The sequence below is a fragment of the Accipiter gentilis genome, chromosome 33, assembly GCF_929443795.1.
Source record: "Accipiter gentilis chromosome 33, bAccGen1.1, whole genome shotgun sequence".
NCBI classification, from domain to species: Eukaryota; Metazoa; Chordata; class Aves; order Accipitriformes; family Accipitridae; genus Astur; species Astur gentilis.
Genome location: NC_064912.1, coordinates 1,477,469 through 1,499,563, shown reverse-complemented (window position 1 = coordinate 1,499,563; position 22,095 = coordinate 1,477,469). Strand labels below are relative to the sequence as shown.

Sequence of the window (22,095 nt, the reverse complement as noted above, 5' to 3'; positions counted from 1 at the left end):
GTGCCCGCAGGGCCCCTCACGCTGAGCACAGGTCTCAAACTGCAGTCCCTGCTCAAGCAGGGAGTAATTTATCCTGGGTTTCTAAGCTCTGATACAACAGCCTTGGAAGCAGATCACAGTCAACCCTCCCAGCGTTAGAGGTGACCTGCTAAGGATATTTAAAAGAACTGGAAATTGCATTGCTTTCTGCTTCCTTAGATGGATAAAGGAGGGTAAAACTTTATAAAAAAAAAAAAAAAAAAAAGGAAAAAAAGAAATGCTTAGAAATGGCAAGAATGTCGACTTTGGTTTTCATTTTCTTGGAGATCTTTCTGGCATTTATTGTATGTTCTAACACTTCAGTGTGAGGTTGTGGAGTCCTCCTCAAAGGCTTCCTCTATCTGTGAGGTTAGTTAGGCATCAAAGCTAACTAGGTATTAATGAGGCCAGACAAAGAATTTAAGCTATTTGGTGACAGATTGCTTTCTTCTCCAGTTGCACAACTTTCTTCCCTTTGCTGAAACGATGTCATCAGTAAAGCTGTTCTGCAATTACTATGAATCTTCCAAATAGACAAATATGTGAATTTGTAATATACCAAATAGGAAAACAAGCAAAGACGTCATTAAAAACAATCAGGGTTTCTCTTTATTCGTAATGAAGAAGCAAGAGAAGTCAGTACATCTCTTTTCTTCCTTTAAATGTCTCTTTGAAGCCCCTGGATGCCATTTTAGCCCTGCAGTCTCAAGGTATATTTGTGATACATTTTCATTCACTCTGTAGTGTTTTCCTGGGGGAAACCATCTGTCTTGTATTATTTTGCAAAGCACCTTGTACAGCAGCGACTCCGCAGCAGCGGTAGATGATGCTATTTTATGAGGTTTTTGTATGCCAGCTTGGAAATGAGCTCTTGGTGAGGAGGACTCATCTTTGCCTTCAGTTTGCCACGTGCCATTGCGTTGGAGATCCAAGGCTGGAAAGCGTCAGGCCTGAAAGAGAAAGACCTGATGTCACTGCTCCTGCAGGGCCATAGCCATGGCTGGTCTGGCCGGGGGGAGGATAACTGCCCTGCGGTCCTTGGTTTTATCCATGGCTGGAGACATCTTCAGTTGGATCAGACGTCTGACCTGGCAGCCAGGCTCAGGTGGGCTGGGGTGCTGGGACTTGGGTGCTGGGGCTTGCGGGCACTCAGCAGCAGGGCACAGAGGAGGGGTGACCCAGGGGCGTTGCAGTGACGAGGAGCCGGGCAGGCAGCAGTGGAGCAAGGTCGCTGCTCATCGCCTGCTCCCTGACCATCTCAATGAGCTTGTTAATCCTCTCCCTGTTGCCGTGGTTAAGCAGACAACCCAGGATCTGTGCTATAGCTCTGCTGTTGCAGTGCAGGAATTTAATTGGCATTTACATGCACACAGCCCAATTTCCAAAGAGCGGTCGGGGATACCTGCATACGAAGCATGGAGCGCTGCCTCCCTGGCAGGACGGGCATGCTGCAGGCAGGTTTTCGTGCATGCCAGCGGTGCATGTGCCTGATCCACACGTGCATGCTTGCCCTTGAGGAGGCACTTGGAGGCTTTTCCCACACAAGCAGCAGCCTCTTCTGCAGCTGCGTTCTGCGAAGGGGCACCTGGTGTGAAACATCATTTCTCTGCATCCCCTGTACATCTTCAGGGATCCACGGTCATCGTAGCAGGATCAGCATCCTCCATTAGTTGCTCCAAACCATCATGCTGCCCACAGGGGAAAGGCTTTTGGAGTCATGGGTGTCACTGGTCCTGCTCACCCCATGCCTTGCACGGGAGGTCCTGGGCTGCAGGCAAGGCTGCTGGGCACATGGACAGCATGGCTCATGGCCTTGCAAATCTACAGATGCCTAATTTGGCTTCCAGAGCAAATATCTACATGCATCAAATCTGTATGTATTTATAAGCTTAACCCAGGGTCACCACTGCATTGCTTTACCTGCCTCTCTGCAGAGGGTGAACATCCACGCTGTGTATGATGGGGGGATCCAGCTCATCCCCATGCAGGTAGGAGGGGGATGGAAAAGCAATGGACTGTGTTTTGCCAAATTAGCGGCTTCTGAGAATCCTGCCCATCTTAATCCCAAGACTTGAAGCAAGGAAGGGCTCCTGAACCTGCTGTTACCTGTTGCCAAGGAGGAGGTAGAGATTATACACACAACATCATCAGTGTCCATTGCTTTGAAAAGCTGGGTGTCAGTCTGCTGGGAGGGATTTGTGTTTTCTGCCTGAAATTCCTACCAAAATGCCATCAGTCCAACCCCTTGTGGCTCTGCCATAGTGGAAAGCATCCTTACCTGTCATCCCCACACAGGGCAAGCTGAGCCAGTTTTCCAGTGTTTCCAGTTCTTCAGGTGCTCAGGTAGGGCTGGATGGAGCCAAGGTAGAAGAGAAGGAGCTGCACAGTGTCTGCCTGACACTATGTCCCCTCTGCTGAGCCCGGCCAGGTAGTATAAGGACAACAGATCCCTTCACCTCCCCTTGGCCCTTCTCCCTGTCCCTGGGGACACCCTGAAGCCCTGTGGGGAGGGTTGCTGGGTGCTGGCATTTCTCTGGGCCAGGAGATGCAGTTATTTGCAGCCACAATAAATAAGGTACTGAATGTCCCGTGCTGCCAGCCCAAAAGCACAGGGATGGTCCCGTCGCAGGTCCATGGTCCGTGCGTCCATCGGAGCACATCTACCCTGCTCGCCGGGTGGGGCATGCTCGCGGGTCAAGTTTCTCCCTGGGCACAAGGCAGGCTTTATTCGCACGGCACGTGTTTATGTGCTGCACCGGGCGAGCGGAGCACAGTCCTGCTCCCGAGCTCGGCTGTCAGTGAGCGAAGCCTCGTTAGTTCCACTTATTAAAAAAAAATTGCTGGGGGGAAGGGAGAGAAGGCAGGGAAAAAGTGAAGTATTGAGAAAACACTTCTTTCATTCATATGTTATTTACTGAAATAAATACTTCATTATTAGGCTTTTTTTAGGGTTTTTTTTTTAAAGCCAGTGCCACAAAGTCCACAGTGTTAGGACCTGTGAACGTGCCGTATCACCTCAGCCCATTGCTCCCACGAGCCGGTGTCTTGCTGCCAGGAGGTGCCCGGAGAGAAGCACCGGGGGGAGTGGGGTAGTACGAGGCTTTCCCAAGCTTGGGAGAGAAACCTGGAGGCTGCTTGTGTCCAGTTTTATTTAGGTTTGCTGATTCCTTTCTCCTCCTCTTTGCTGGACGGTGCATGCTGTGGCTCACAGGGCACTGAGGCAGCTTAAGCTCCAAATGAGGCAAAAACTGGTAATTGAGGCAAGGAAGGATTTTGGGTCTGATTTATTAAAGCTCTGCTTTCTGCTGGTCTGTGATACTAATCTAGCTCCAAAGCCTAAATAACACAAAGGCATGCGAGACAAAAGCACTCTTTATTTGAAGCTCGCTACCTTCTGCTGTTGGAGTGAAGAAGTCGAAAGCTGGCAGCTCCTGTGGAGACCTCCCGCTGTCCCTACATCAACCCCGAAACGCCAGCAATCCCTTTTCTCTCCCCTTAGGGTGAATCGAAGCAAAGAGAGCCTCTTCTCCTCTTGTGCGTGTCACCGGAGAAATGATCCACATTTATCTTTCCTCTTAAGCGAGTCTTAATCCAATAAAAGGGCTGCGATCTGCTGGTTTACTTTTGTGCGTGCAGAGCCTGGGAGCGTCTGTCCCCCTCGCACATCCTTCCAGCTCTGGTGCTCATCAGGAGTTCCAGCCCCGGCAGGTTTGTCCTCCTGGCATCCATCCTTACCTTTCCTACCTCTCAGCCTGGTTTTCCCTCTTCCATTTGTTCCTCTGCTCACCTTCCCCCCCCCCCCCCATGCTCCTTTTCCCATACTCACCTCTTGTCCACCCTGATTTTCCTCTCTGTTTTCTTCTTCTTCATTGTTTACTTCTACTTGCTGCCTTTTCCATTTGGGCTCCTCGAGTTTTTCATGTCAGACAGCCTCCCTGTGATCTGTGGTTGGAATAGCCTATTCCCATGGTGGCTTAGGAAAAATGCAGCGCATTCCTCGCTTCCCCCATCCCCTTATCTCGGTTCTGCTCGTTGGCTGCCCACCACGAGCTGTTAAAGCAACGCTGGCAGGAGCATGTCGTCTGGTGGTTAAAGGCAGCCAGCCGGCTCGGGTTCAGTCCTGCCTGCATCTTGTTTTGCTGCCTGATCCCTGGCACGTTGCTGAATCTCAGCTCCTCGCTTCCCCTCTGCCGAAGAGGGGGCTGCGCAGAGACCTGCTTGCCCAGCAGCTCTGAGTGCAGGCTGTGCCCACCGGAATGGGAAGGTGTGGAGTGGTTTTCCTGTGATGTCCCAGCACCAGGGCTGGGTGTTACGGCTGGCAGGCATCCCTCTGCACGGAACCGCAGTGCCACAAGGGCAGGAGCTACAGCCACCGGGCACGGGAACCATGCTGGCACCATCAGGCTGGTAGAGGTGGCACACGCGACTGCCCCGTGTTTCAGGTTTGGTTATAAAGCAAAAGGTTTTTAATGGAAGTTATTTAAAATTTTATAATGCAACACTATTTCCCCTTTGGGTTTAAGCGGTCTCATGTGGTGTGGAAATTCTCCCTAAATTGCTGTGCTGGGACACGAAATCTGTGCCGTGGAGGTGCCTGGCACTGCTCAGCCTCCTTCCATAGCTGCTATCAGCTGATGTTGACAGGCAGCATGGATGACCTGTCCCCGTCAGCAGGCTCCTCGCCTTCTGGCACCTGAGTCCTGTGGTCCCATGGGGCTGCAGAGCCCGTGGGAGGTGCTGAGCTGCCGGCTGATTTGTCTGACTGTTCCTGAGCCAGTGCACTGGAAGGCTGCTACTGCAAAGTTCGACGAGAGCCTTGTGCTGTTTCCATCGCAGTGGTCTATGGTCGTGTAGGACTTTCCCCAGGACTCTTTGCTTGACAGTTGTCTGTTTGCCAGGGGAAGCCAGCACAAAGTGAATTGTCAGCAACTTTTTGGGAGGCGGGAGGAGCAGCACCATAAAGGCAGAGGGCTCAGGTCTCCTCCAGGTTTTACAGCCCTATTTGAGCTGTCTTGCTCTTAACTTAATCTGCACGTCCGAGAGGAGGCTTGGAGCCATTTCTCTTCCCAGCCAAGGAAGCTCTTAGCCTGAGCGAGGTTAAATAAGAGGGAAAACCAGGCCCTGAGCCTTTCAGGGGAAGGGAGAGAGTGCCAGAGCCTGGGAGGTGTGTGGGCATCTGGAAGCAAAGAGATGCTCTGGGCAGGCTGAGATGTGGGCACTACATCTGCACCAGCTGTGGTGTGGGGCAGCCAGCCTTGCCGAGAGCTTCTCCTCCCCCATCCCACCAGTCCCGGCCATCGATCCAGGGTGAAACACAGCCGACCCCAGCTCGGTTGTGCCGAGCACAGGTCCTGGACGGGCCGGCGTGGTGTTGAAATGAAACGCGAGGCGCTTTGTCTCGACTGGGAGCGCTTTAAGCCCTCACTCGGGAACAATGGCCAAGCTATGGGGTCATTTGTTCTGGTATTTCAGCAGCTCCTCATGATTTATGGGATGTTTTGTTCTGCTGCTTGTCTTAGCTTCCCCCTCTCCACCCTCCCCGTCTCCATCCCTTCTCCATTTCAGCTCCTCCTCCCCCCACTCCCAATTCCCCTAATAGCTGTGGAGCCTCTCTGCCTTATGAAGTCATGGTATCTGTGACTTACCGAATTAGCCGTTTGGGAGCTGGACTTCCACCCCGTGCTGTGGTCTGCTGGGGTGTCCTGGCTGCCCAGGGAGCCGGCCCACAGCAGGGCCCCTTGCCCAAAGGCTTCGGGCAGCCTGAGCTTCCCCCCTGGGGTGATAGATGGACGTTGCCATCAGTGGGCCACTAGAAAGTTGGTTTACGGGCAATAAATGTGGTCAAGAGGTACTGCAGCCCCAGCTAACAAGGATGGCTCTGTCTGCGGAAACCCCCCGTGTACCAGGGCAGGACGGGGACTTGGCTGCCTGCTCCTGGTGCTGCTGTCCCCCCCACCCTCCCAGGACACCTCTCCATGGGCAAGCTGGACACCAGTTAGGGAGCCCCAGAGCTTTTGGTGTTGAACTACGCATTGGGGTGATATGGTTCAAGAGCTTGGCTTTATCCCCGGCATCCTGGGGCTGGCCACAGTTGGTGCCTTTGGGTGTATGGGGGGAGCAGGAGTTCCCCCCCCCCTGCCCCGAGCTGGTGGGACAAAGATTCGCCAGTGATTGTGAGGGACTCGCTGATGGGGATGGGGAGGAGCAAGCCCTCAAAATATCTCCCTGAAAGTTGGGTTTGCCTTTAGGAAAGCATTTGAAAGGAATAATTTATTTCTGGAAAATCACCTTTTATCCTCGTTGCCTGTGAGTCATCTGCAAACAGATAGAAGCTCAAGGGCAACTGCTGTTCACAGTGATACTGATGTGCCTGCTGCAGCCAGTCCTTAGCCTGGAGAGGGCTTTGCAACAGCAGAGGAGTCACGGTCCTTGCAGCTCTGCTTCTGCTGCCCCGTGCTGCCGGCAGGGAGCTGGGAGGACCCCATCCCATGGGCACAGGTGGGGAAAGAGGGCAGCACGGGGGGAGTTTGGGACGATCCAGCTCTGTAGGGTCTGTGCAAGGCTTGTGCCTCTTCTCCTGATGCCCCAAGCCTCCATCAGCCTCGAGGAGGTTTCTCCTTGTCTGGGGAGAGGCAGCTCAGCTTGTGATTATGGTGAGGTTGGGAGAAAACCAAGGGCCAGATCATCTCTGTGTGCAGCGTCGTGACCTGCTGCCACAGGCGCTGGCTCCAGCAGGTCCAGCAGTCCCGTCTGCAATTATTTCTCGTGTCTCTTCAGCAGGAAAAATTGACCTCTCTGGGAAAGTGGCAGAAGGAGAATGTTCAGAGAAGACTGATTTTCAGGTTCTCCCTGTCTGGGACTGGAGCCCTCAGCCAGATCCCTTCCTCACTGAGAGCACAGGAAGCAAATATCATTTATTTAAAAGACAAATTTAAAATATTGTGCCGTTGTGTTGTTCTGGCCGCTTCCCTCTGCTGGTAGCTGATTCCTCCAAGCCCCAATAAGATTATTTCTCAGTGCAGCATATCCATTATCCTCAGTGCACTTTGATTTCTCTCAAATAGCCCATTTGCTTGATTTGTTTTGGTTTGTTCTCATCATCTCTCTGCCATTTCCCATGGCCTGGATGTGCAAAGCAGGACGGATGCCTTGTTCCCTGCTGAGGAGTGTGGAAGATGCTATTCATCCTGCAGGATCTCCACTGGTTCTTCTCCATGGATGTGTCCATGCCCAGAAGGTGCCAGTTGCCTGGATTTGTACAGCAGGCAGCCCATGCCCCATGGCTATGCTGGGGGGGGAAGTGCAGAGATGCCACAATCCTTGGTATGAAAGGGAAACCTCAGGGATGTCTGAATCTTAGTGTGAGTCAAGCCCCTCCTGGTGTGCCCATGGATCCTCCACACCAGCTGGTATTCCCATAGTGTCAGTGCACTGGATTTGGAGGGTCTTAGCTCTCCCAGTCCTCTTAGCTAGCACACAAAAAGTATCTCAATAGAATTCTTTTAGTGGGTATATCAATAATAGTCCTGGTTTCCTACTAGTGGTCAGGTCTTCAGACCTGCCAGCTTTGAACCTGGCTTCTCCATGAGCCGATTTGCACCCAGGGAGGGGCAGTGCAGATGAGTTGTGTGTCTGGAGCAGCCCCAGCAAGGCAGGCAGTCTGCCCCAGCCCCCAGGCTGCCAGGCTGCACTTCCCCTGGTCCTGGGGACAGCTTTTGCCCTGGGAGCAGAAGGGATCACTGGTCTTTGCTGCTGATGCTGCTGGGGACACTGGGGTCAGGAGATGCAGAAGCATCAATATTTCCAGATAGTCCTGACAGCCGGCAGGTATTAGAGTACTTTGAATCCTTCCTTGTCCCTTAAACAGTGGTAGTCCCTGTTGTGCAGGTTTTCACTGCTATTAGTTCCCTACTGGCTGAGACACTTCTGCCTGCCAAAGCTTCAGGAACCTCCTGTTTATCTTCCTGGAGAGCATCTCTCAGTGCCAGGTCAATATTGGACCTACTGGTTTGGATGCTGGCAGGATGGGCAGCATTCAGCAGGGAGGCCAAACTGGAGGTAGGAGTCAGCCCAGGACACTTGGGACACCGAGGACCGGGTCCTTGGGTGTGTTGGGATCTCTCTCCACCTTTGCTTGAACCTTTCCTGCTGCCTGCACACTTACTCTTCCCCATTGCTTTGCTTCACACCCATCCCTCTTACTCGCCTTTCTTCTGCTGGCTTGCTTGCTTTTCAGAGGAGGTTTGCGAGCCCAAGCGAACTCTGTATCTGCTGAGCCTCATGCCCAGTGGAGGTCAGGGAGAAGCAGTTATGCTCTTCTCTGCTCCTCATTTCCAGATTTCCTCCTATTCTCCCCAACATTGAAATATTCCCCCATCTACCCCAGTGCATCCTGCAGTAGCTCACTCCCCGGGGACGTTCCTCTCCCTGTCCCACTTTGGCTTTGTTGCCTTTATTTGCACTGTTAACAGGGATGAAGATCTTCAGCCACGAAGAGCTGTTGGGTAATGTGGAGGAGGTTTTTCCACATGGGAAGTGCAAAGTAGTGCAGATCTGGTAAGAGTTCCAGTTTCAGGGCCAGGAAAAGGCAAGGTTCATGCTTTGCTTTGTCCAAAGTGGAATTGGACACTTGGCAGCAGCTGCCAGTGTCATCATGAGAAACTGCACATGGTCTTCACTCTGCCCATGGTGCGGAGGTTCACCTGAGCCCCCTCCAGGTCTTTTCAGACAGAGTCTAGTTTCCATCCAAGAAGTATTCCAACAAGGCCTGTAAGTGCTCACCAGTTAGTAGCTGGGAGGCAAATCTCTCCTCCCTGAAGTCAGGGCAGGCTCCTGGCTGATGGTCTGCTGTGAAAAGCTGTTGTTTCTGAGCTTTGAAAAATGAACATGACAGTATGTGGTAGCACTTGTTAAGCATGGCTGTCAGAGCAGCTGCTGAGCTGAGCAGAGCTCCAAGAAACATCTCTTCTTGGCGTTATCAGGATTGACTCTGGCCCAAGAGGAGTCATCATCACCTTTGGCAGGATGCTGTGGCTTGTTGAGTTGATGTTCTTCATGCAAACCCTACAGGTTTCCGAGCTTGTGGTTGTTGCAGCCTGTGAGATGGCAGGGACTGCAGATAGGCCTGGCAGCGTGGTTACTCATCTCTTCCCACAGTCTTGTTTCTCCTCTCCACCCCCAGGCTCCACGTTTAAGTGCCGAAGTAGCCAGGACCCAAAGTTTCTGAGCTTCACCCATCACAGAGGAGAGTGGCCTGGGCTGTGGAACAGGGATGAAGCACTGGCCTGGGGCATAGAGGACCTGGCTTCTCCTGGTCCACTGAACAACTGAGGGCAAGATTTGCCCTTCTTTGTGCCTCGGTTTCTCAGTCTTTAAAAGGAGCACCGCAATGCTGACCTCTTTTCTTAGGCACTTTGAGGTCTACTGATGAAGGAGCTGGCTGTTGCATGAGGACACTTGGTAACTGGGGTTTTCTGCCACCAAACCCGTTCCCCCAGCCCCAGGGACAAGTTGTGGACTGGCTCCAAGCTCAGAGCTGGCAGGTTGAACTTTACTGTTAGGCTTTGCAAGTTTGGGATCACAATCTAGAGCTGTTAGCTTATGTTACCGCTTCAGCAAAGAGCGACAAGGTCAAGGTTTCTGCGCTGCATGCAGTGTCCTGCATGGCTGGAACTTCCTCTACCCACGGAAGCAGCTACTAAAAACTGAGTCTTTTTTTTCCCCCCAGGTGGTGTTCTCATTCATCAGCATCTTCACTGGGGAAGAGGAGGCAGTTAGTCTAGTCAGAGGCAGTGGCAGGAGTGGAGGTGGGCAGACAACTCTTTCTAGGTCTGGGGAGATCCGAGCAGGTCTAATCTTAAATTCATTTGGGTTTAAATGTCACCGGGTTCTGGAGTCAGAGGGTGCTCACACCTGCTGTGTGATGGAGCCTTCAGCCTTTCTGCAAGCCTGGCCTATGTCAGAAGATGCGAGGAGTTGAAGCAGAGACTCATCAAGGAGGTCAGTCCCTGCTACCTTGTGCCAGGGAACAGCCTCGGCAGAGACAGCCCCGTGAGGCTTGGCTGGGTTTCTGGTGCTGGGAGGGACTGCTCTGCCTCTGGACCTTGTCAGAAAGTGAAATTGGGTGAAGGCATGCGTTTGCTGGTGAGCAAGCAGGTCATCTGAGGTCTAATACTTGCCAAGATGCTGATGGCGTGCCTTGTCACTGCCCCGTGCCCCTCACAGGCAGCCAGCCCACCTCCTGCTCCATCCTCCCTGCTGCAAGCCGGGCTGCCAGCACTGCCACGCTTTGAGGGCAGCTCGGAGCCAAGTCCTGCCATGCCCTGCGCCAGGCGGGTGCTTGCGGTTAGGAGAGCTGTGTCAGGTTTCCCTGTGCACTGAAATCCTGTGAAGCAGCGGGCCAAATCCTGGGAAGCAAGGAGGCTGCTTCTGGACACAGATAAGCTGGCGTGACATTTAGCTAATGCTCCTGCTTTCCCTGTCTACGCCCGGTGTCTTGCTGGCCGTCCAAGGGGGTGTCTGAGGGAACCTCAGCTGTGAGCCGTGTTCTTGGAGCTCCTTGCGCGAGGAGGTGGATAAGCCGGTGGAGCGCTTGCCTGCTCTCTGTGCAAGTGGGAGGCTGATGCTGCCAAGAGGTCCCATCCTCCCAGCATTCTCCTGGCCCTGCTCTGTCCCAGTCACGAGCTCTGGAAGACTCATGGCAAGCAGAAAAGCAGTTTCGCTCATGGAGCAGAGCTCCACTCGGGTGAACTTCACATGAACTCATCAAGTTTCTTTGGCTGTTTTCTTTCCTGACGATGCAGGCAGGTCAGGAACAGGATGCTGTATTGCATGGGGACTCAAGGCTGCCTTCCTCATGCACCGGTGTGCTCACCTCATCCTCCTGCTGTGCCATGGAGGAGGTATCTGCTGCCTGAGCAGCTGCTCTTCACCCCAGGTAGAAACGCCAGTGGACAGATAGAGCTGTCCCTGGGCTACAGCGGGACCGTGCTGCCATAACTACTGCTCTCCCTGGTCTTAGGGGGGATGGTAGGCACCCCATTGCAGCACCAGGGCTTTAGTGACCTGCTCAAGGTCACCCAGGTGGTCTGTGACAGAGGGAAGAGTTAAATCCCCCTGCCTTGTCTCACTCCTGCCTTTACCTGGAGATCACACTTGCTAGCTTCCACGTCTGTGTTCATACCATGTCATTTGGTCTGTCACCAGAAAAATCGGGGATAACGGAGGAAGAGAAATCCTCTGGGCTGAGGGCTCCTTGGCACAGTAAATCAGAAGGTGTGATTGCAGCCTGAGCCAGCTTGTGTTAACATGAGGGACAAGGTGTGGCATCCCAGGCCAGCATGTGCCAGGATGCAGTGGGCACCTGGAGGGGCTTTCCAGGTCTGGGGGCACCTTGGTCCCGAGGGAGCTGTCTTGCAGCACACAGCCCAGAGAAGCAGGATGAGGAGCATGGTGGAATGAGCAGGGTGTCTCCAACCCCACTTTTGCCATTCAGGGGATGGCAAAGGGGACAAAGAAGACAGCAGCACCCACCATGTGTTGAGGCCACCAGCTCTGTGAGATGTTCCCCAGCCTCTTGATGATGGAGGAGCCCAAGCTGTTTTACGTCTGGCTTGAAGCTCCTGCTCGGTGTAACCATGTGAACAGGGAGCTCCCAAGTGCTTTCAGAGATCTCTGAGGTGCTGGGGTCAGAGTGGTCTCCTCTTACCCCATGCTGCTACCTCCCATCTCCAGGGCCGCCTGCAGCCATTGGCCCCTGCCACCCTTGCTTTTCTGTGCTGCAGGGAAGTCATCCTCGTGTGCTGCCATGGAGGGGTGAGGAGGGCACCTCTCGCCTGATGCGTTGATTGTAGACAGAGCCAGCAGATGCCTGTTGTTAAGGCTGTATAACACTTTCCAGCGGAAGTTTGTTTGCTTATACCTTTGCCAGACTTTAACTATTTGGGCTGAATTTTTCCATGCTTGCTCTGCCTCAGGCTGAACTTTCTCTCTGCTTTTTTTTTTTTTTTTTTTTTCTTCCCAAGTTTCAGCAGAAGGTTGGGGAAAAATGGTAGCTTTGCCAGATTTTTTTTTTTTTTCTCCCGTCTCTTTGAGGACTTCTGGTGCCTCCACACTTTGGAAAAAAGACTTGAAATTTGGCAGGGTTGGTGCATTCCTGGTGGAAATCAACACAGATTTGGTCAAATTGTTAGCCTCTGGAAGGCCTGGTTGTGCATGCTTGGAAGAGCTCTTCAGAGGCTAGCTGCTAAAGTTCCCCATCTGCAAAGAGACTCTGGCCACTGCACCCACTGCTCTCCAGCTGCACCGAGCACCTCCTGTTCCATCTCTAGAGGCACTCCCTTGCCCATGCAAGTTCAGGTCAGGAACCGTGACCGCAGGGAGCCTGAGTGGTTGTTTGGTGCTCCTCATTAGCAAGTCTCAAAGCACTTTACAAAACACGACATTGTTTTCATCTCCATTTCCCATGCGTGGAAACCGAGGCACTGGCTGTGGGCGTCCCCTGCCTCTCACCCACAGTGGTAGAGCAAGGAACAGAGCTCAGGTCAGCTTGGGCAGTGTCATGTCTCTAGACCAGGAGAAGCAGCGGCGATGCTCAATGAGAGGAGAGAGCATTTCCCAGTGCTCCCACGTCCTGCGAGACCTCAGGAAAGGGCATTTGCATGCCTGACTCTCCCACGGGTGTGCTTAGCAGCACTGGTCACATCGATGCGTGGATGGATGAGCATGTCCTGATGGTCGGAGGTCTGACCTGGTGATTATTATGGTTTTTAATGTTGCTCTTTTATATTAGGGTGGAAATCTTTTCTACTTGCTGTCCTGGGGGCTCTGACAATTCCTCCACAGGCTCCGTTATCCTCAGCTTGATTTTCTCCACCTGATGGTATCTCAAAGCTTTCTGCAGCTGGAGGCAGAATGAAGTGACATATGAGGTGGGAGAGCTTCTCTCTGATGGAGGCAGCAGGCAAACCTCAGCTGGAAGGAGTCCTGGCTGGTGGTGGGGTCTCCCCAGCTAGCGCCATTACAAGAGTGCTTGAGCGCTTGTGGGGTTTTTTCTAGCAAAATGGCAAAAAAAAAGTTGGCTTCTCGTCTTGGACTGCAGCCTTTGGACCCTGACTCCACTGGAGATGCGTGGAGGGAAGGTCGGCTCTGGCATACGTGAGTGGTTTTGTAGTTAGGTGGCAGTGAACCAGCTCCTCTGGCATTGTGCTGGGTGGTGCTACTATGAGAATGACACCAGGGCTACATGGTGGGGTTGGTCAGAGAAGACCCCAGCGGGTGCTGGGCAGGGAGCTGGTCATGGAGCGAGCCGGGAGCAAATCCTGGCATGAAGCCATGCCAAACGGGGAGCCAGTCTGGAACATGCCACCGGCAGTCCAAGGAGATCCCCAACGGGGGGGTAGCTGTTCTTGGTAGCGGTGCCAGGGACACCCTGTGGGTAGCGGCCAGCATGCCCAGCGCTGCTGGCTGGCTCCTGCTGGTTGCCTTCCAGCGGGAGAGGGGTTTTCTGACTCCAGTAACATTTACCAGCTGGGCAGCAGCTCTGGAGCCGGGTGTGTGTGTTTGTCTGTTCTTCCATTGTGTCTTGGCCGTCGTCTCCTCTTCCCCACTGAGATCAATGTCTGTGGCCTGCCTTTTATAACCCCTTTGGGTGCAGCTCTGGAAGTCTTCAGCCAGCGGTGCTGGTTTCCATCGTGCAGCTTTGGCGTGCTCGAGCAGCTTGGTCCCTGTCTAGCTGGATGGCTTGGGTAGGGATGATGGACCGGAGGTGGGTTTCCACCAGAAGGGACATCCCAGTGGTGGGCTGGTGAGGTCCCATGGAGGGCAGTGGAGTGCAGGTGGGATGTAGTTGGCTGGGGATGGAGACCAGCCACAGGTATGGAGGAGAGAGCTCAGATGACCTCCAGAAGTCCTTCTTGGGCCACTTTTCTACAATTTCATGGATTTGGAGAAGATGTGGTTTCGGATGGAAGTCAAATCTCACTAGCATATTCTTCCTGGTGGCACCAGGTGGCGCAGGAGGGTAAAGGATTTGCTTGTCATCCCGGCAAGTCTGGGTTCAAATTGGTTGCCTTTCACTGCTGTGATGAGTCTGTAGGTCTCAGCCCCCATGGCATGTGGCTGTGCCTCCATGCCCGGGCGAGCTGCAGCTCCAGGGCCAGGCAGCAGGGATGTGGCTCCCAGAAGCCCTGCTTCCAGCAGAGCGAGGAGCTAAGCCAACATTTGAACCATAGCAGGGGGTCTGGGTGCATGGGTGCTGTGGAGCCCCACCATCCCAGGATCAGGGCACAGCAGTGCAGAGCAGCCAGCGTCAGCGGGGAAAGCCCCAGTGAGTCTAAGCAGGGCCAAGGAGGAGGCAGTGCAGGATGTTACCCTGGTGCAAGACCATGCTGAAATGCAGAGCATCCCTCCCACACATGCTCGAGCCATCATGGGGGTAGACAAGTTAGTGCTTTTTCCTGGCTCCCAAGGGTCCTGGGCATTTTGCGGTGTGCGTACATGGCGGCAGCCCTCAGAGGAGCTGGGGCAATGCCATCCCAGCCCACATGGCCCCTTCTCCCATCGGGACGGTGCTCAGATGCAACTGCTGGCCCTGTGCAGGCTGGGGTTGCCACAGCAGCTTCACCAGCAGCCTGCCCTACTCCCTTCCGAGAAGTGGGTGTCGGGGCCTGAGTGAGGGGACGGGACCAAGCTTGGATGAGTGTAGTGTTACATCCCTTCTCACTCCTCCCAGCATGGCAGCTGGGTCCCGGCCTCACGGCTGAGCATCCCCACACTGGGCATCCACCTTCTACTCCGGTTGGGTCCAAGCTGGGGCCCTGCAACCCCACAGAGATACTGTTTTCTCTCTCCTTTTGCCTTCAGTGATCTTTGAGACCAGGCGTCGTATGACTCAGCTTCTGCATTTGATACCCCCGAGAAGAGTTTGCACGCATGCATCTGTGGCACAGAGCAGTGCTCGTTCCTGGCAGGCCAAGCCGGGATAGGATTTCTCTCTGAAAGAGGGGCAGTGAGTCCCCACCGTTCATCCGCTTTTAATATGCGGAAGTCTGATTTAGCCAGGATGGTGCCAGCAGGTCGGAGGTGTCTTCCAGAGCACTGCTGACGTGCTCCAGCATCCGGGCTTGTGAGATCCTGGAAGGACCGGAGGAAGCGCCATTGCAATGCAGAGCAGGTGCTCGGCCAGCCTCTCTGTGCTTTAGAAATCTGTCTGTCCTCCTCTCCCTACCTGTAAAAGGTCCAGCTGGTTGCAGGTGCCAGAAGCATCAGGCACATTTTGGGTGCTGGGGCTGAACTGCTAGTTCTGGCAGTCGCCGCGGGGCACGGTCAGCAGAAGTTGACACCGACGTAAATCCTGTGAAGGGCAGTTTGGGTGCTGACCTTTAGGTCCTGTCCGTTTCTGCTGCCTGGTCCCTGCGAGCAGCTCAGGTCTGGAGGCAGCTCCTGACTCCTGCAAGGAGCACACAGCCAGCCCCCAGGGCCAAACAGCCTGGGCAGCCGTGCTGAGCTCTCTCTTTGGGGTCCTGGGTGAGCACAAGGTCACAGACCCTGCCGTGCAGGGGTCTGCAGGGCTCTGCAGGGCACAGGGGTCTGCAGGGTGCAGGGGTTTGCAGGGCACAGGGGTTTGCAGGACACAGGAGTTTGCCAGGCACAGAGGTTTGCAGGACATAGAGGTTTGTAGAGTGTCTGTAAGCCCCAACCGAGCCAGGCCCCAGGGCTGCGCGCTTGGCTTTTGGCACCAGAGGACTGGCTCCGTCTGCCTCCTGCCCGGCAGCAGCGGGGTTTTCGGGTGGTCACAGGGCTGTGGTCACACCCAGCACTGCCTCTTGCTGCCGTGGGTACCTGGCACCGGGGCGGCTGTGCAGGGCTTCCCCATGAGCTTTGGTCATGGCTTGGGGCAGCCCGTCCTGCTCAGTCCTGTCTCCATCAGGTTCCAGTTAAAACCAAATGAGTTCTCCAGCCTAAGCTGCGCTGCCGTTTAAGCCCTTCCAAAAATGAAACAAATACCCACGGACTGCAATTCGAATTGCAGCTCAATTAGGGCTTGTTCCCAGTGCGATCATAAAACCTCCAGTACGAAAACAAACAACCCAACCAAACCACATCCAAGCCTGACAGCATCCTCTGGAATGCCTTTAAAATAACAAGGGGGGCAGAGGAAGATGAAAGCGGCATGGCCAGTGGGAAGAGCGCTCTTTGGCCCTGAGGGGCAGCCCGGAGGTGGGCTGAGCAGGTGTGGGGCAGGGCATATTGGGATGGGGACCAGTGCGGAAGCGATGGGTATGATGGAGACGGGGTGTGATGGGGACCAGTGTAGAAGTGATGGGTACGATGGAGATGGGCTGGCTTGAGGGTCCGTGGAGTAAAGGGTTAGGCTGTGTTCCCAGCAGGATTTAGTGGGATGAGGAAGAGGAGGTTACATAGGTGTTTCGGAGCGTGGTGGTTGTGCTCTGAGCTGCTCCAATGGCGGGTGTTTGAGCAGGACGGAGTGGGGGCACGGGGCTGGAGCAGGACCGCAGCGGCTGGAATGTGTGTCCCGCGTAACCCTGGCTTGCACCGAGTCCAGCCAGTCTGGTGCCGCGGTTCGGGTTTCACGGCAGACTTTAAACCCGGCCATATTTAGCGTGCGCTTCGCTGGCCTGTCAGGGAGGGGAAGCCACAGCACAACTAATAAAAAAAGCCAAACAAAAACAATGTAATTAAAGAGACTCAGCACTGTGTGTTCCCATAGCAAGAACATTTACCCAAGACTTCCTTGCTCAGATACTTAATGTCAAGCAGCAATTAAAGGCTGGCATTGCGGGGAGCACAGGGAGCAGGGTTTACTGCTGGGGAGGTGGGAGCCCAGGACTGAGCACAGTTCCCGAGGGCAGATCTGCCATCCCCAGTGGCCGTGCTGGTGGGGAGGGACTGGGGGCTTTTGGTACAGGGAAGTGCCCCAGGGACAAGTGGTGCCGGTGACAGGGGAATGCTGCAACCTGAGCAGCCCTCCAGGCAGGGATACCCTCGGTCTGTAATGCACATACCACTTAGCTTGATCCCCACAGAAATTTGGTAGCATCGAAGCAGAAAAGCAGATTTTCTAGGTGCAAGCCTCAAGGCAGGGCGGGCCAGGAACTCTGCTGGGGTAAATTCTCATGAAAACGGTGAAGCCAGCGGAGCTGGGCTGGGGTGCAGAGCCGAGGGTCTGATGTGGACGTTGCTTTTCCCCTCTATCATCTCTTTCCTGACCCAGGTCTGCAGATGGAGCCCGTGTGGGTCTCTGGCATTTTATGTTTCCCCTCCCTCAAGGGATGGCTTGGGATGCCCAGAGCCAGGGTGTGCCAGCCAGTGCCCCCTTCAGAGCAGCTTAAGGCTGGCACTCACAGGCTGATGGTACCGTCAGCATCGTCTGTCTTGGCTAGAGAGCCAGCCATTGCGCACTGTCCTTAGCATGGTCACCAAGAAGTGTCCTGGTGTCCTGGCAATGCTGCATGTGCAGGCAGGTCTGGAGCTTCCCAGCAGGGACACACGTGTGTGGACATGGACAGGACAGTGCCTCTTTGCGACTATGGCGTGTACATGATGGCAGTCCCAACCATGATGGCAGAGTCTCACGGGGGACCAAGGAACTAACAGTCTGGTTTTGGTCATATTTTAATGGGGGTTGAGCCACAGGCTCCTTCTGGGCTCATTTAAAAACTGTGATTGGGACGCTTAATTAAAAAAAAAAAAAAGAAGAAAAGAAAGAAGCAGTAGCATTATCGTATTGCAGCAGAGTTTGCTCGAGTGTCTCTGCTCCCTTCCTCCCCCAAACACACTGCTAGGCCTACAGAAATGGGGTGTTTTATGGGAGGCCTCTGCAGACTGTCAGCAAGCGATCTACTTGGTTGGCTCCAAACCTTTCTTGGAGTCCTGAAGTCTCCGTCTCTCCCAAATTCAGAGCCTATGATTTAGGAGGGAGGTGTGGTGGGGGCAAGCCATGCTGGCAGGCTTTTCCCTGCTGTGCTACACTGGAGGACGTGGACGTGCCGCGGGAACACGCTGCCGACTCACCAACCAGCCCCATGATGTAGGACATCACCTGTCCAGCCTGTGTGCTTCCCTGCTGCCCCAGCCCCTCCAGCAGCCGAGTGAGGGCTGGTCCCAGGGGTTCCTCACTGCACGCTACAGCTGCTGCACTCCCAGCATGAGTGTTCCCAAGGGATGCAAAAGCACCCTGATTTTGAGAACAGCCTGGATGACGAGGCATGATGCTGAGCCCCTCTTGCTCCCGTGGGGGGATCCTCCACTTCTTCCTCTGCAGAGATGCGGGGCGCTGAACACTGGCAGGTGCAGATCTCGCTCAGGATGTGCTCTTCTCCAGCTTATTCAGGTACCAAGGTGCTGAGAGCTAGCTTTTGAATCCAATATCGTGCCATGATGCGGTGGGCTGCGTGGCCACGGGGTCTGCCCTCTGCTACCTTGGGTCATGAACTCCTCAAGAAGCACCTACGTGTACTACAGTGTGTCTGGTATGGAGATGGCAGAGACAACGTGCAGCCGTACCAGCATTGCTAAACTGGTGCCTGATGCTCAGGAGACTGCACTGACCGGGGTGCTGTGCAGCATCTCCTGGCCTTGCAGCCACGCTGAGCTCCTTCGAACATTGGGCTAATAGCGTTGGGCTTCTGGAGCTCAAACAAAAATGTACTGGCAGGAGCAGGATCTATATAAGTTAGTTGTTATTGCTAAACAAAAGAGGCATGCTCATTTCAGCTCCATTCAAAACAAAACCCAGTGGGTTTGCCAAGTGGGGAAAAAAGAGAAAATCTGTAGGAAACAAACAAACAAAGCCCTGGATCTGGTTTGGTGCCTTCCCCTGGACCCAGGTTTCAATAAGCAAGTGCATTTTCCAGGCACGCAGATGTTTCCGCGGAGCAGGAGTGTTTTGCTCCATCTTTGCATGGCCGGGTCACCCACCGCACAATATTTAAATACCTTTGAGATCTGCACACCTCAGGATGGGTAACTGGTGTGCAGGCTGCTCCCGTGAGTCCTGCTGCCTTGCAGGGATGCTAAGTACAGTGTTTTGTCCTAGCTTTGAGTGTGCCTTTTGGTGGGTTATAAAATCCCACTCTTTTGGAAGAGGTCCCCTACTCATGCTCTGTTTTGGATCCAGTCTCTGTTTCCCCAGTCCTGAAAAATTGCTTATACTCGGGCAGAAAGAGTGGAAAAATGCGAGTACATCAGCAGCTCCTCTTCGTGCTGGACACTGGGCTTCTGGTTCATGCCCCCATGAGCCAAGAGTTTCCGTGTGTTAGGAGCTTGAGTGGTATCTGCCGTGGAGTATTTGGTGCCCGAGTGTCTGTGGCCATGTGTGTGATTTCCTTCATGCACCAAGGGTGAGCGTGGCCCTGGTCGCAGGGTTGGGCTAAGTGTGCTCAGACAAGGAAAAGACCCCTCGTGCTCAGATTTCTTTGGAAACAGCCTGTATGTTGATCTTGCCAGCTGATCTCTTGATGGAAGCTGCCAGTGTGGGGTTGGGTTGGCTCTCCCTGATAACTGGCTTTTAGGCTTCTCCTGTCCCTTGCGTGTTCATTTTTTGGATGACCCCATGGACTGAATTGGACCGTGGTTCAGGACAGCATCCCTGGCAGCTTGTGCTAACATACCACTGACATCCACAGCGCCATGAGGCTACAACGAGCTCTGCAAGGACCCAGTCCTTCTTCTCCTCCATGCCCCAAGTCCTTTCACCCTTTCAAAGCATTAACACCTTTCATCCTCTGTCTTTTGGGCTCCCTTTTTCTCACACGCAGAGCCCCGCAGCTTCTCTCTCTGCTGCATCAGGCTGCAGACGGTGGGGAGCAGCTTCCCAAAGTGACAGCCACCCACGTTTACCCTGAGGACAGGAGTGTGGCACTGAACTGATGGCTGCTGCTGCGGGCAGGAGTCTGCCCTCTCGCTGCCAGTGCGGGCAGGCATCCGTGAGCTAATCCTTTCCGCGGCCGGCATTGGGAGTGGCAGGGACCGGGCAGCCGTGGTTTTTGGCTGGAAGGCAATTGCCACCAGCGACAGCATCGCTTGCACGTGAGTCTTTTTACAGCCCGGGCTCTCACTGGTGGGAAGTGGCATGGAATGGTCACTGTGGTCCCCAGCAGCCACGTATGGTGACCTGCGGGCAGGATGGTCCTTGCCTGCCTGTCCAGGTACCTCCAGCCTCTGTCCCTGAGATGGGAGCACATGGCGGCAGGGAGGATGAAGCCCACTGTCCCCCTGGGGTTTGTACTTCTCATGCAGTGAGTGCCCGGTGTGGGCCATCCCCGTGGGAGCTCAGGGAAGGATGTCCAGTTCCCACTGGGCTTGGGGCAGGCAGGGCTCCTTCCAGCCAGCCCGGGGTCTGGGCTTTGCCAGTGGGACAGAGCAGCCCTGTCTGACATGGACTGGTTCTCTGCTGGAGGCTCGGAGAGGCTACGCCCTTAAACAAAATGCACTTAAAATCACATAATTACAACAATTATTAACACTCTTTACTAGGCCAAGATCTGCAGTGTTGGAAACATTAAAACCCAGAATATGCAAAAACCACAGTGTTAGAAACTACCCAGTGGATTTGCCTGTGTTCATCACAGAAGGAGGGATAAAATGAAGTTGTCTTATGCACATCCATCCTCGTGTGCTTTAAAAAAAAAAAAATCATTACATTGGTTTCATGAGATGGGTCTGGCCAGTCCTAACGCATCCATTCGCAGAACCTCAGCCTCTTCCACGGAGAGGGTGATGGAGTTTGCTGGTATGGGGATTTACGGCATTGCAGACCTGATGTCCACGCCACCTCCCTGGTCGTCACAAACATATCCCATGGCCAGAAAACTGAACTGCTGGGGTAGGCAAAGCACCCATCCCCTGCTGCGGTGTTTGCAGTACATAGGTAAATAATTAGCAACAAGAACTGATTGTGGTTGAGATAAATTTAGTTCAGCTGCACTGAGACTAGAAAGGCAGAGATGGTGGGACCTCCTCCCACCACCTCCCTGCAGGATGGGGCTTTACCATTGGGGTGAGCTGGTGTTGGCTGGTTGTACCTTGAGGGCACAACATCTGCGGGTGTTGTTTTCAGCTATCAGTTGCTCCACCGCAAAGTTTAGCTCTAGATAAATCAAGACTATTTCACTGAGTCCAGATGACTCATAACCACAGGTCAGAAAACTCTTTTATCTTTGGGGCAGCCGGTTTAATATAGATAGATGTTCACTCCTGAGCTCTGAATAATTTCCGTCTCTTTACTTCTCATTAAAAGCAAATCAGATGAGGGAAAATAGTGAGAAATTTCTCTGTGTGGCCTCTGTTTCTACCATTTCTGAGAGAACTTCCTCCAAATTGTGCGGTCTGCCTGTATGGGGTCATTTGCCATATATTTTAATTGGCAGAAAAGAAGTGCTTTTGCTCCAAAGCACCACTCCTTTTTTAAACCTTGATTCTGCAGACATGGATGGAGCAGGGATCTGCTCCAGCTTCCAGAGAGGTACTTTTGGGGTCTTACTTCCTTTCCTGATGTGGGAAAGCATTGTTGCCTCCTTGGATGAAGGGGAACCGCAGCGGAATTGGGCGTCTTGTCAACAGCCCTGCTAAAAGAGCCATCTTCACCTCCGAGCAGCAGCTGGAGGTGGGGAGAGGACTTAGGCAGCAGGGAGCTCTTAAACACAAAAGAAAGGGCAAGGTTTTGCTGGAGAGTCTCTCAAGTCAGTTATTTCTCTTTCCTAAGTATGTCAGATAGCACTTTGCTTCTTGGGCTTGGTCCGTGGGTCAGGACCTGCCTTCCTGGTTGCCTCTTCTTCCTGCCAGAGTGCCCTGCCTGTGCAGGCAGGGGTGGCTTTTCTCTCTTAATTTCTGTCCACCAGTGACAGCAGAGCTGCGTGATGATTTTCTGCTCCTTTGATATCTGGGATTTTGTACTTGCCATCTGTAGAAGCTTGTATGTGCCATGTGTGGAGCCCTTGGCATAAGGAGCCTTCAGTAGTGGCCGTGCCAGGAGCTGCTCCATGTCCATGATGAAACACGATGTGCTCAGGCTGCCACAGCTGTAAGCTGAGAACTCTCTGTCCAGAGCCGGGTAGG

At 53.7% G+C, this 22,095-nt stretch overlaps 1 protein-coding gene across 6 annotated transcripts in view; it reads left to right on the top strand.

The window, feature by feature from the left end:
* LOC126034279 (ankyrin repeat and fibronectin type-III domain-containing protein 1-like) overlaps window positions 1-22,095 on the top strand; it is a 256,666-nt gene that overhangs the window by 216,233 nt on the left and 18,338 nt on the right. The window lies entirely within an intron of this gene.